This window comes from Mus pahari, unplaced genomic scaffold (genome assembly GCF_900095145.1).
Source record: "Mus pahari unplaced genomic scaffold, PAHARI_EIJ_v1.1 scaffold_10324_1, whole genome shotgun sequence".
In the NCBI taxonomy this organism is placed as follows: domain Eukaryota; kingdom Metazoa; phylum Chordata; class Mammalia; order Rodentia; family Muridae; genus Mus; species Mus pahari.
This window is the reverse complement of record NW_018392113.1, coordinates 1-10,664: the sequence shown is the minus strand read 5'-3', so window position 1 is coordinate 10,664 and position 10,664 is coordinate 1. Positions and strand designations below refer to the sequence as shown.

Sequence of the window (10,664 nt, the reverse complement as noted above, 5' to 3'; positions counted from 1 at the left end):
GAAAGTAAGAATGATAAAATGTGTCCAGAGTCATTACTCAGTAGAGGAGGACGTCACAATTACTACTCTGTAAGGTAGAGGATAGAGTCATCACTCAGTACAGGAGGACGTCACAATGACTACTCTGTTAGGTAGAGGATTCTGGGGCCTGAGGCCACCCTCACCTTGATGGATGAACTAGGAAAAGCAGACACTGGGAGCTCAGGGGAAGTAGAACTGCAAACGACAGTAAACTGGGTTCTGAGCTGCAGAGAAATATGAAGGCATTCCCTGGACATCTGGAAACATGTGTAACAAGGTGTTTGGTGCAAGGCATGGCAGGGTTTTCAGGAGTGGAAGATGGTACAAAGGTGAAGATCTGACAGGGAAGTGGCAATGGTAAAAACAATGGTAAAAATTGTGCCCAAGGACAGGTGGGTGTAAAGTGACAAATTGTATCCTGGGTGGTCACAACACCCATGTATGCTCAACCCAGATATGGAGCCACCACAGAACAAGGTACAGATACCACTGAAGTCGAACTTGTTGATTCAATGGGTTTTACTGAAGTTCCTTTTTTTTTTATTTAGATATTTTATTTACATTTCAAATGCTATCCTGAAAGTCCCCTATACCCTCCCCCCCCACCCTGCTCCCCTACTCCCCTACTCCCCTACTCCCCTACTCCCCTACTCCCACTTCTTGGCCCTGGCATTCCCCTGCACTGGGGCATAGGATCTTCACAAGACCAAGGGCCTCTTTTTCCACTGATGGCTGACTAGGCCATCCTCTGCTACATGTGCAACTAGAGAACTAGAGACACAGCTCTGGGAGGTACTGGTTAGTTCATTTTGTTCCTCCTTTAGCTCCTTGAGTACTTTCTCTAACTCCTTCATTAGGGACCCTGTGTTCCATCCAATAGATAACTGTGAGCATCCACTTCTGTATTTTCCNGGCACTGGCATAGCCTCACAAGAGAGAGCTATGTCAGGGTCCTGTCAATAAAATCTTTCTGGCATATGCAATAGTGTCTGGGTTTGGTGGTTGTATATGGGATGGATCCCCAGGTAGGACAGTCTCTGGATGGTCCTTCCTTCTGTCTCAGCTCCAAACTTTGTTTCTGTAACTCCTTCCATGGGTATTTTGTTCCCCATTCTAAGAAGGAGCAAAGTATCTAGACTTTGGTCTTCCTTCATCTTGAGTTTCATGTATTTTGCAAATTGCAACTTGGATATTCTAAGTTTCTGGGCTAATATCTGCTTATCAGTGAGTGCATATCATGTGTGTTCTTTTGTGATTGGGTTACCTCACTCAGGATGATATCCTCCTGATGCATCCATTTGCCTATGAATTTCATGAATTCATTGTTTTTAATTGCTGAGTAGTACTCCATTGTATAAATATACCACATTTAGCAGTCTTATTTATAATAACCAAAAGCTGGAAAGAACCCAGATATCCTTCAACAGAGAAATGGATATAGATAATGTGGTACATTTACACAATGGAGTACTACCCAGCATTTAAAAACGATGAATTTATGAAATGCTTAGGCAAAAGGATGAACCTAGAAAATATCATCTTGAGTGAGGTAACCCAATGGCAGAAGAACACACACAGTACACAGTCACTGAAGAGAAGACATTAAGCCAAAAGCTCTGAATAACCAAGATACAATTCACAGACCACATGAAGCTCAAGAGAAGAAAGAACATAGTGTGGATGCTTCAGTCCTTCTTAGAAAGGGGAACACCCTCATAGAAGTACGGAATGAGATGGGAGCTTCCAGGAGGGGAGAAACCACCAGGAAAGGGGAAAACATTTATAATATAAATAAAGAAGAGACCAGCAGAGGTAGCAGACAGAGCAGCCTGAGCCCTCTCCTGCCAGACAGACCTCTGCTCACCTCCACCTCCCCCCAGGTCTCTTTCCCCTTCCTCCTCCTCACCCCCCTCCTCCACCCGCTGGGGGCAGGGCTTGCCTTCCCACCCACCAGTATTGTTTGCCCCCACCTCTGTCTCCTGCCCTTCCCCTTCCTGCCTGCTCCCCTTTCCCCTCAGTGGACTGGCGCCTCCAGTGACCAAAGACTTGACCACTCAAAGTCCAGCTCCCTATAACTGCTGGACATGGACACCGGTGTGATTGAAGGTGGATTAAATGTCACTCTCACCATCAGGCTACTTATGCATGGAAAGGAAGTTGGCAGTATCATCCCAAGGAAAGGAGAATCGGTTACGATGCTGGAGAAGAGTGGTGGACATATCAACATCTCAGAAGGGAATTGTCCTGGGAGAATTAGCACCTTGGCTGGACGGACTAATGCCATCTTCAAAGCCTTTGCAATGATCATTGACAAACTGGAAGAGGATATAAGCAGCTCTATGACCAATAGCACAACTGCCAGTAGACCCCCCCCCCCCCCGGTTACCTTAAGGCTGGTGTTTCCTGCTAGTCAGTATGGCTCTCTTATTGAAAAAGGTGGTTGCAAGATAAAGGAAATAAGAGAGTACAGGGGCTCAGGTCCAGGTGGCAGGGGATATGCTCCCCAACTCAACTGAGTGGGCAATCACTATTGCTGGCATTCCGTAATCCATCATTGAGTGTGTCAAACAGATCTTCATGGTCATGTTGGAGTCCCCAGCCCCAAGGGCGTGGCCATCCCGTACCAGCCCAAGCCCTCCAGTTCTCCAGTCATCTTTTCAAGTGGTCGGGCCTATGCCATTCAAGGACAGTGTGCCATTCCACAGCCAGATTTGACCAAGCTGCACCAGTTGGCAAGGCAACAGTCTCATATTCCCATGACCCATGGCAATACCAGATTCAGTGCAGGTTTGGATGCATCTGCTCAAACTACTTCTCATGAACTCACCATTGCAGATGATTTGATTGGCTGCATAATCGGGCGTCAGGGCGCCAAAATCGATGAGATCCATCAGATGTCTAGGGCGCAGATCAAAATTGCAAACCCAGTGGAAGGATCTTCTGATAGGCAGGTTACCATCACTGGATCTGCTGCCAGCATGATCCTGGCTCAGTATCTATTCAATGTCAGGCTTTCCTCGGAGACAGGTGGCAGGGGGAACAGCTAGAACAGAGCAGATTCATCCATAATCCCTTTCTGCTGCTCACTACCACCTATGATCCATCTGTGTAATTTCTGAAAAGTCAGCGATTCCAGATTTTAAAATAGTTTGTAAATTTCTACACACTTTATCATCCACTCATGATATTTTAATTGAAATGTTTTAATTCCTTTCGCTGTTCACCAATTATGCTGAGGTATCCATATTTAATTTTATAAGCTTCTCTGCCTTTTGTTTTATGGTTTTGGGGGGGGTTGGCTCATGAATTTTTGTTTGTCATGGAAATGTAAGAGTGGATTATTAATACATTTCAGTTGATTCTGTAATGTCAAGAATTCAAAAAAATAAAAATAAAAACTAGGGCTGGTGAGATGGCTCAGCTGGTAAGAGCCATCTTACTCTTCCGAAGGTCCTGAGTTCAAATCCCAGCAACCACATGGTGGCTCACAACCATCTGTAACAAGATCTGATGCCCTCTTCTGGGGTGTCTGAAGACAGCTACAGTGTACTTACATATAATAAATAAATGAATCTATATATTTTTTTAAAAAATTAAAAAAATAAAAACTAAAAGGTGGACTGGACCGTTTTCTTTGTGATTAGAAACTGGATGCCACGGTGACTTATGTGGTTATTATTCCTGTCTGATGTTATTTCTATACCTTTTAACTTCAGAGAGCCCTGATTCACTTTGCATAGAATTAATGGACTTTCAAAAAAAGAGAAAATATCCAATAAAAATGTGAAAAATATTATGGCTATTTGTTGAAAAATATTCCACTGTCACAGCTATTGCTTTCTTTTCTTTCTTTTTTTTTTCTTTTTTTTAATTGGGTATTCTCTTTATTTACATTTCAAATATATTCCCCTTTCCAGTTCTCCCCTTCAAAAACCCCTTATCCAATCCACCCAGTCAGTCCCATCTTCCTGCCCTAGTATTCCCCTACACTGGGGCATCTGTGGACACACTCAGGCCCAAGGGTCTCTCTTTCCTCTGATGCCAACAAGGCTATCCTCTGCTACATACGCAACCAGAGCCATGGGTCCTTCCACGTATGCTCTTTGGTTGATGGTCCAGTGTCCCAAAGCTCTGGAGAGTCTGGCCTGTTGACAATGTTGCATCCTCCATGGGGCTGCAAACCCCCTCGGCTCTTTCAGTCCCTTCTCATCTCCTACATCGGGGACTTCAGGCTCAGTCCAATGGTTGGCTGCAAGCATCTGCCTCTGTATTTGTCAGGCTCTAGCAGAGCCTCTCAGAAGGCAGCCATATTAGGCTCCTGTCAGCAAGCACTTCCTGACATCTGGGTTTGGTGACTATATGTGGGATAAAATATTCCACAAAATAGAAACAGAATGAACACTACCCAATTTGTCCTATGTGACCACAATTACACTTATAACTAATTTACACCAAAAACAAAAACAAAACAAAACAAAACAAAAAAGGAAGAAAGAGAACTTCAGACCAATTTCCCTTATGAATATTGATACAAACACACTCAATAAAATCCTCCCAAAACGGATTCAAGAACACATCAAACTGATCACTCACCATGATCAAGTAGGCTTCATCCCAGGGATGCAGGGATGGTTCGATATATGGAAATCCATCAATGTAATCNAATACATAAACAAACTGAAAGAAAAAATACCACATGATCATTTCATTTGATGATGAAAAAGCGTTTGACAAAATTCAGCATCCTTTCATGTTAAAAGTCTTAGAAAGATCAGGAATCCAAGGCCCATACCTAAATATAGTGAAAGCAATACACACCAAACTGGTAGGCAACATCAAACTAAATGGAGAGAAACTTGAAGCAATCCCACTAAAACCAGAGACTATCTATTCCCTACCTCTTCAATATAGTACTTGAAGTTCTAGCTAGAGCAATTAGACAAAAAAAAAAAGGTCAAAGGGATACATATTGGAAAGGAAGAAGTCAAAATATCAGGATTTGCAGATGACATGATAGTATACTTAAGGGAACCCAAAACTCCACATGAGAAACCCTGCAGCTGATTAACAACTGCCCCAGCTGTTTCTACAAGAATGGGTGGCAACAGCTTCCTGTGAAGCTTTAGTTACTGGCAAACTCCCTGCTTGGTGGCTTGCTTGCCTGGTTGGCTAAGGCACCTGCTGGAGGTCTGGTACAGAATCAAGACTCGCCCAAACCCAGATAAGGTATGACTTAATTGGCCCAAAATATTAATTTGTGGACTCTCCCTGTATAATCCTTTAGCTGACAATAGCTGTGGCCTTAGCTAGCAAACTCTCTGGTTTTGTCTTAGCCAGTCTCTTTTTAATAAAAAAAGGCTCTAATTTACTGAAAGCAAAACTTAAGTCAGGCTGAAAAATCTCTAAACCCAAGACCCACACCAGGACAGTTTTCCCAGAGGTAGTAGAAGCCATCCTGTGAGTTAGCAATGTCCCAGAGGAAACAGAGGGGCAGAACAGCTTAGCTCCTTTGTGACCTTATCTAACCTGTGAATGTGGGAGTTGTCTCTTGATTCCTACAGACTAGCCATTTCCAGGAACTGAAACTGAAACCTACTCTGACTCCTCCTTGGGTGGTTTATATAAATAGGGTTCAGTTCCTGGCAGAAAAGTGTAGAGAGCAAGGGCTGTGTGTGGTCCAGTAAGATACCGCAAGGCTTGATTCTGTAACTAAAGTCTAGCAGGTGCCTTAGCCATCCGTGCAAATCAGAGGATCTACCATGAACTGGGCTAAAAAGGTTACCCCTCAGATATAGTAAGGCCCTTTGTTAAACCTCAAACAACTTGACCCATCTAAAGGAGACCTTATCTACAGGAGAATAAATGGACTGGGGCATTCCTTCTAGGCTCTGCCCCACAGTTACCTGGAATAGCCATGTATCCCTCACTATAAAAGGGGCTGTGTCACACACACAAACACACACACACACACACAAACTCGCACACACACACACCTCACTCTCTTACTCACACTCTTACCCTCTTACTCTCTTCCCTCTCTGTCCCTTCTCTCCCCAATCCCCTCCCTGCTCTTTTTCATGGGTTCATGGCTGGCCTAAACTCCTCTCCTCTCTACTCACCTCTCTCCTCTCCTCTCCTCTCCTCTCCTCTCCTCTCCTCTTGCCTCTCTCCTCTGTCTGCTCCTCTATCCTTTCTCCCCTATCCCCATCCCCCTATTCCCTCTCTTCCTTTCCCTCCACTCCCCCTCTACCCTTTCCTTCCTTCCCAACTACCCTTCTAATGCCCTGAATAAACTCTATTCTATTTTTCTGGCTAGTACCTCACCAGAAAGGAATGCCTCAGCAGGGGCCCATAGAGGCATCCTCCCCACCCAACCACACACACACACACACACACACACACACACACACACACACACACACACACTGCACCTCTATCAAACCTATTCCTGGTTGTATCTTTTTATAAAACACAACATAGTTGACATTTGATTCCTACAAACTAGCCATTTCCAGGAATAGAAACTGAAACCAACTCTGACTAGAGCCCCCCTCTTGGTGGTTTAGATAAATAGGGCTCAGACCCTGGCAGAAAAGAGTAGAGAGCAAGGGCTGTGTGGGGACCAGTAAGGATAAACAAAGTCAGGGAGATCAGACCGTCCATCCCACGGTCTCCTCCTTTCTTTGTGCAGTTCTTCCTGGGACACCAGAACTCCACACCTCACATCTTCTCTTCTCTTCGTAGATATCCTGAATCTGAGTTTCAGTTTTAGATAAAGACCTTTCCTGAGAGGAGATCCATCACAGAAGTGTTATTGCCACCAGATCAAGGTCTCCACTGCTGAGGTAAGGGTGTCTAGGTTCAGCTTGTTCAATAACCCAAGATGTGTGATAACAGGAGGAGTGGAGTCCTGACACAGGACAGGAAAGCTCAGAGCTTTGTACTCAGGGAGGATCCTGGGCACAGGAGTATCCTTCAGTGGCCATCTTCTGGACCACAGAGCATCCCAAAGCAGAGAAGGCAACCCCTTCCTTCCCCCTGTGTGTTGTGGTCCATGCTTCTCTTCTGGAGCAGTCAAGCATGGAGAAAGATGCCAGGCTGGGATACTCAGATGCTCTTGGAGTCCATGCTGTTGGCTCTTCATTTGTCTCATGGAGATAAAGTCCCAGATCAGAAGCAACTACAGACAAGCTCTGGCAGATCATGTTAGGCCCTCTGGTTTTCAAAGATTCTAATGTCCTCTGTCACTTGTTACTCTGAAGGGTCTGTTTTGTAGTTCTTCCTGTTTCTCTCTTGCAGTGTGAAAAAGGATTTGCTTAATACATTCTGGATTTTCACTATAGTATGGCTTCAGGAGTTTCTTTTTCTGCCCTGTGTATCTGAAGTTCTACGATCCTCTTTTATATATCTGGGTGTGCTTTTTCTGTCCCTAAACTTTTTCTGTCCCTATTTTTGCTAGAAAAAGTCCTCTATGTTGTCTTCGACTCCTAATATTCTCTCCTCCATAATGGTCCACTCTGTTGGTGAGCCTTCCCGTTGAGCATGTGATTTAATAAATCTTTAATCTCTAGCTTCAACCACCATTTTCAATGGCATTTTAAATCTCTAAAAAACCAACCAAAGAGCATACATAGATCAGTCCAAGGCCGTGAGCCCCTCCAGCACATAGGTAAGAGAGGACTGCATTTGCTGGCAGTCCATGGAGAGAATGCACCTAATCCTTTAGAAACTTGGTGCCCCAGTGAAGGAAGAAGCCTGGGGGTAGGGCACCCTCTCAGTGGCAAAGGGGAGGGGGAATGGGATGAAGAACTCCTGAAGAGGGGGCCAGGAGTGGGGACAACATCTGAAATGTAAATAAATGAAGTAATTATTTTATGAAGAAAGCTGTGATGTGTGTGGAGGTCAGCAAAGGTCAGGTGAACTTGGGTGTTAGGACCCAACAGTGTGAATGCTGATTGCCCTGGGTAAGTGGGTGGGTGGACATCTGGTGACTCTGACAGGCCAGGGAGTGGGTAGGAGAGAGGCCTATCAGGCATTGCAGGTTGAGCGATCTGAAGTCTCAAAGGCATTGAGGGGTTGAGAAGTGGGTGGGTGGGTGGTAGACAGGAAGGTTGATCTGCTTCCTGTTCTGTTTCAAATGTATGGACTCTAATTCTTTATTACTGTGACATACCTATAAACAAATACATAAACTCAATCTGCTGAGTACATTTACAGTAGCGTCTATATAGAGATATACAGATAAACAAGATAGGCAGATGAACAGGGGAGCAGATGAATAGACAGGCAGAGAGACAGATATTACTCTGAACATAGGAAATAAATAGCTTTGGGAATCATTTAGGGAGCTCATCTCTGGGTAAGGCTAACTCTGCCGCTCTGCAGCTTTTTATTGCTTGTGTCTCTTCACCTACGTGTGACAACCCATGCAATTTCCCACATCCACATTGGCACGTCAGCTGGTGGTGTCGCTGTTCAGGTCTGTATAATGGCCACATTGCTGAGATTCCTCAGGTGTATCATTCCGGTCATATCTAGAAGACTCATCTTGCAGCAGACTTTCTGGTCTTTTGGCTCTCGTAGCCTTTCTGCAGCCTCTTCTGCAGTGTTGCCTGTATTAGGTGTAAGGCTTATGTTGTAATGTATCAACTGAGACTGAGCACCGCACAGTCCATTGCTGTCTGCACTGTGACTAGGTGTGGCTTTCTGACAAGATCTCTGACTGTTGGGAAAAGGAGCATCTTTGATGGCTGCTGAGTGAGAGTCCCACGTACCTGTGGGTAGAAAGATGAGTACTGAGAGGCAGTGAGGAATTCTACTTGGGTGGGAAACTGGCCTTAGTGGGCTCTCTTCTGAGACCTTTGACCTCCCCGGCCACATAGGGTTGGTTAGGTCTTCAGTTAGCAGGCATGGTTTTCTTCCTGTTCAGACAGCCTGAAGTCAAACTAGACANTGGCCTGTTATCACCAACACACAAAGGCCACAACTGCACCTTTACAGTTCTCTCAATGTGATGGTCTCTGTCCTTCAGAGGTGTCACAGGTAGGTAGGTTATTACTTTCCTCCCCTGGCAACATTCCAGCACCTTCTGATATTATGAAAGCTGGTCCTCAGGAAAACACTTCTGNGTCANGTTCAGCTTGNTTTCTCCAAGTTCTGTATNTGAAGTGTGTGGTGACTTCACAAAAGGGACCTTCAGCTTCTGAGGCTCAAATAAGAGCAATAGCCTGTATTTGGGGGAGTTTCATGTACACCACTGACAAACAACTCAAAAGAAGATTCTCCTGCCTGACAATGAAGTTTCTGTTACTCTGTGNCTCATGGGGAAGGCATTCTCAACCATAGGAAGTGTCATGACTGCATTTAAAGTATACACATATGTAGGCAGGTGTTCCTATATATACTATAAATAATTTAGGTAAATATGAAATAGTGATTCCCAATGTAGTCTTTTTCCATAGTTTTGTTTTAACTCTTTCTCCAAGTTAAACCTTGTATTTTCTGGAGTATCTGAGCCAGTGTGATTTCTAGAAATGCTATTACCTTAAATCTCTGAACTACATTACACACNATGTTTGTCAAAGTTCTCTCAGAATGTACCCATCAGTGCTGGCTGTGTCTGCTGGATGCACAATCTCTTGGAAGCTCTGGTTCTTAGTTTGTCTTGAGTTCCAACCTCAATCACCCAGAGAGCACAGTACTGGGGAGCATACAACTTGATCTTCTGAAGAGCAGGAAGCAGGGCTCACTGTGCCCTCCTAGGAGTCTGCCTACCACACAGGCCACGTCCCACTTCTACTAAGACAAAAGGGGGAACTTGCAGTTGGTTGGACATCCTTTTCAAATCAGTCTTTCCACCCATTGTCCTGTGTCATTCCCTCATTATATGATAGCTGCACAATGAGGCTACAGTTCCAGAGGCCCTATGAGCACCTTAGTAAAGGGTTCACATAAGGTTGAGGATCCAGCCAGGGGAAGTATTGCTTCTTTTACATTGAATGGACTGCTCTGTCCTTTTAGGGTTGTCCTTTTAGGCTGCAGTGGGTAACTGTACAGAGTCAGTGGAGTCTGACTTAGACCAGCAAGTGTGAGGAAAGACTAGGAGGAAGCAAAATCTGAGCAAGAGGACTTGGTCTGTCCAGGTCAGCAGTAGAAGCAGCAACTGAGAGAAGAAAAGGAAGGCAATGCTGGCTCTCATGGGGGCTGGGCAGGGTCCTGCATTACTGTATAAGAAAACAGAAAGGCTGTGTCCTACTTTAATTAATTATTGGCATTTCTCTCCTCTATTCTCCATTCAGCTCCTACCAGACAGAGCCATGGCTTGGGCCTCCAGCTTTGATGCATTCTTTACGAATTTTAAGAGGGAAAGCAAAATCATCTCCGATGATAATGTCACCTTGATTAAGGCTTACATAGAGCAAAATAAGCTTCAGGAAGCTCTTTCTATCATTGAAAATGCACTGAGAAACATCGAGAGTGCTCCTCTGAACATAGCTGTGACAGGGGAAACAGGCACAGGGAAGTCCACTTTCATCAATGCCCTGAGGGGGGTGGGGCAGGAAGAAGAAGATGCAGCTCCCACTGGGGTGGTAGAGACAACGATGGGGAGAACTCCATACCCACACCCAAAGCTACCCAATGTG

At 44.8% G+C, this 10,664-nt stretch overlaps 1 pseudogene; it reads left to right on the top strand.

Annotated features, from left to right (window-relative positions):
* The first annotated feature begins 2,049 nt into the window (after window positions 1-2,049).
* Window positions 2,050-3,068, top strand: LOC110314833 (annotated as a pseudogene).
* Window positions 3,069-10,664: the final 7,596 nt, after the last annotated feature.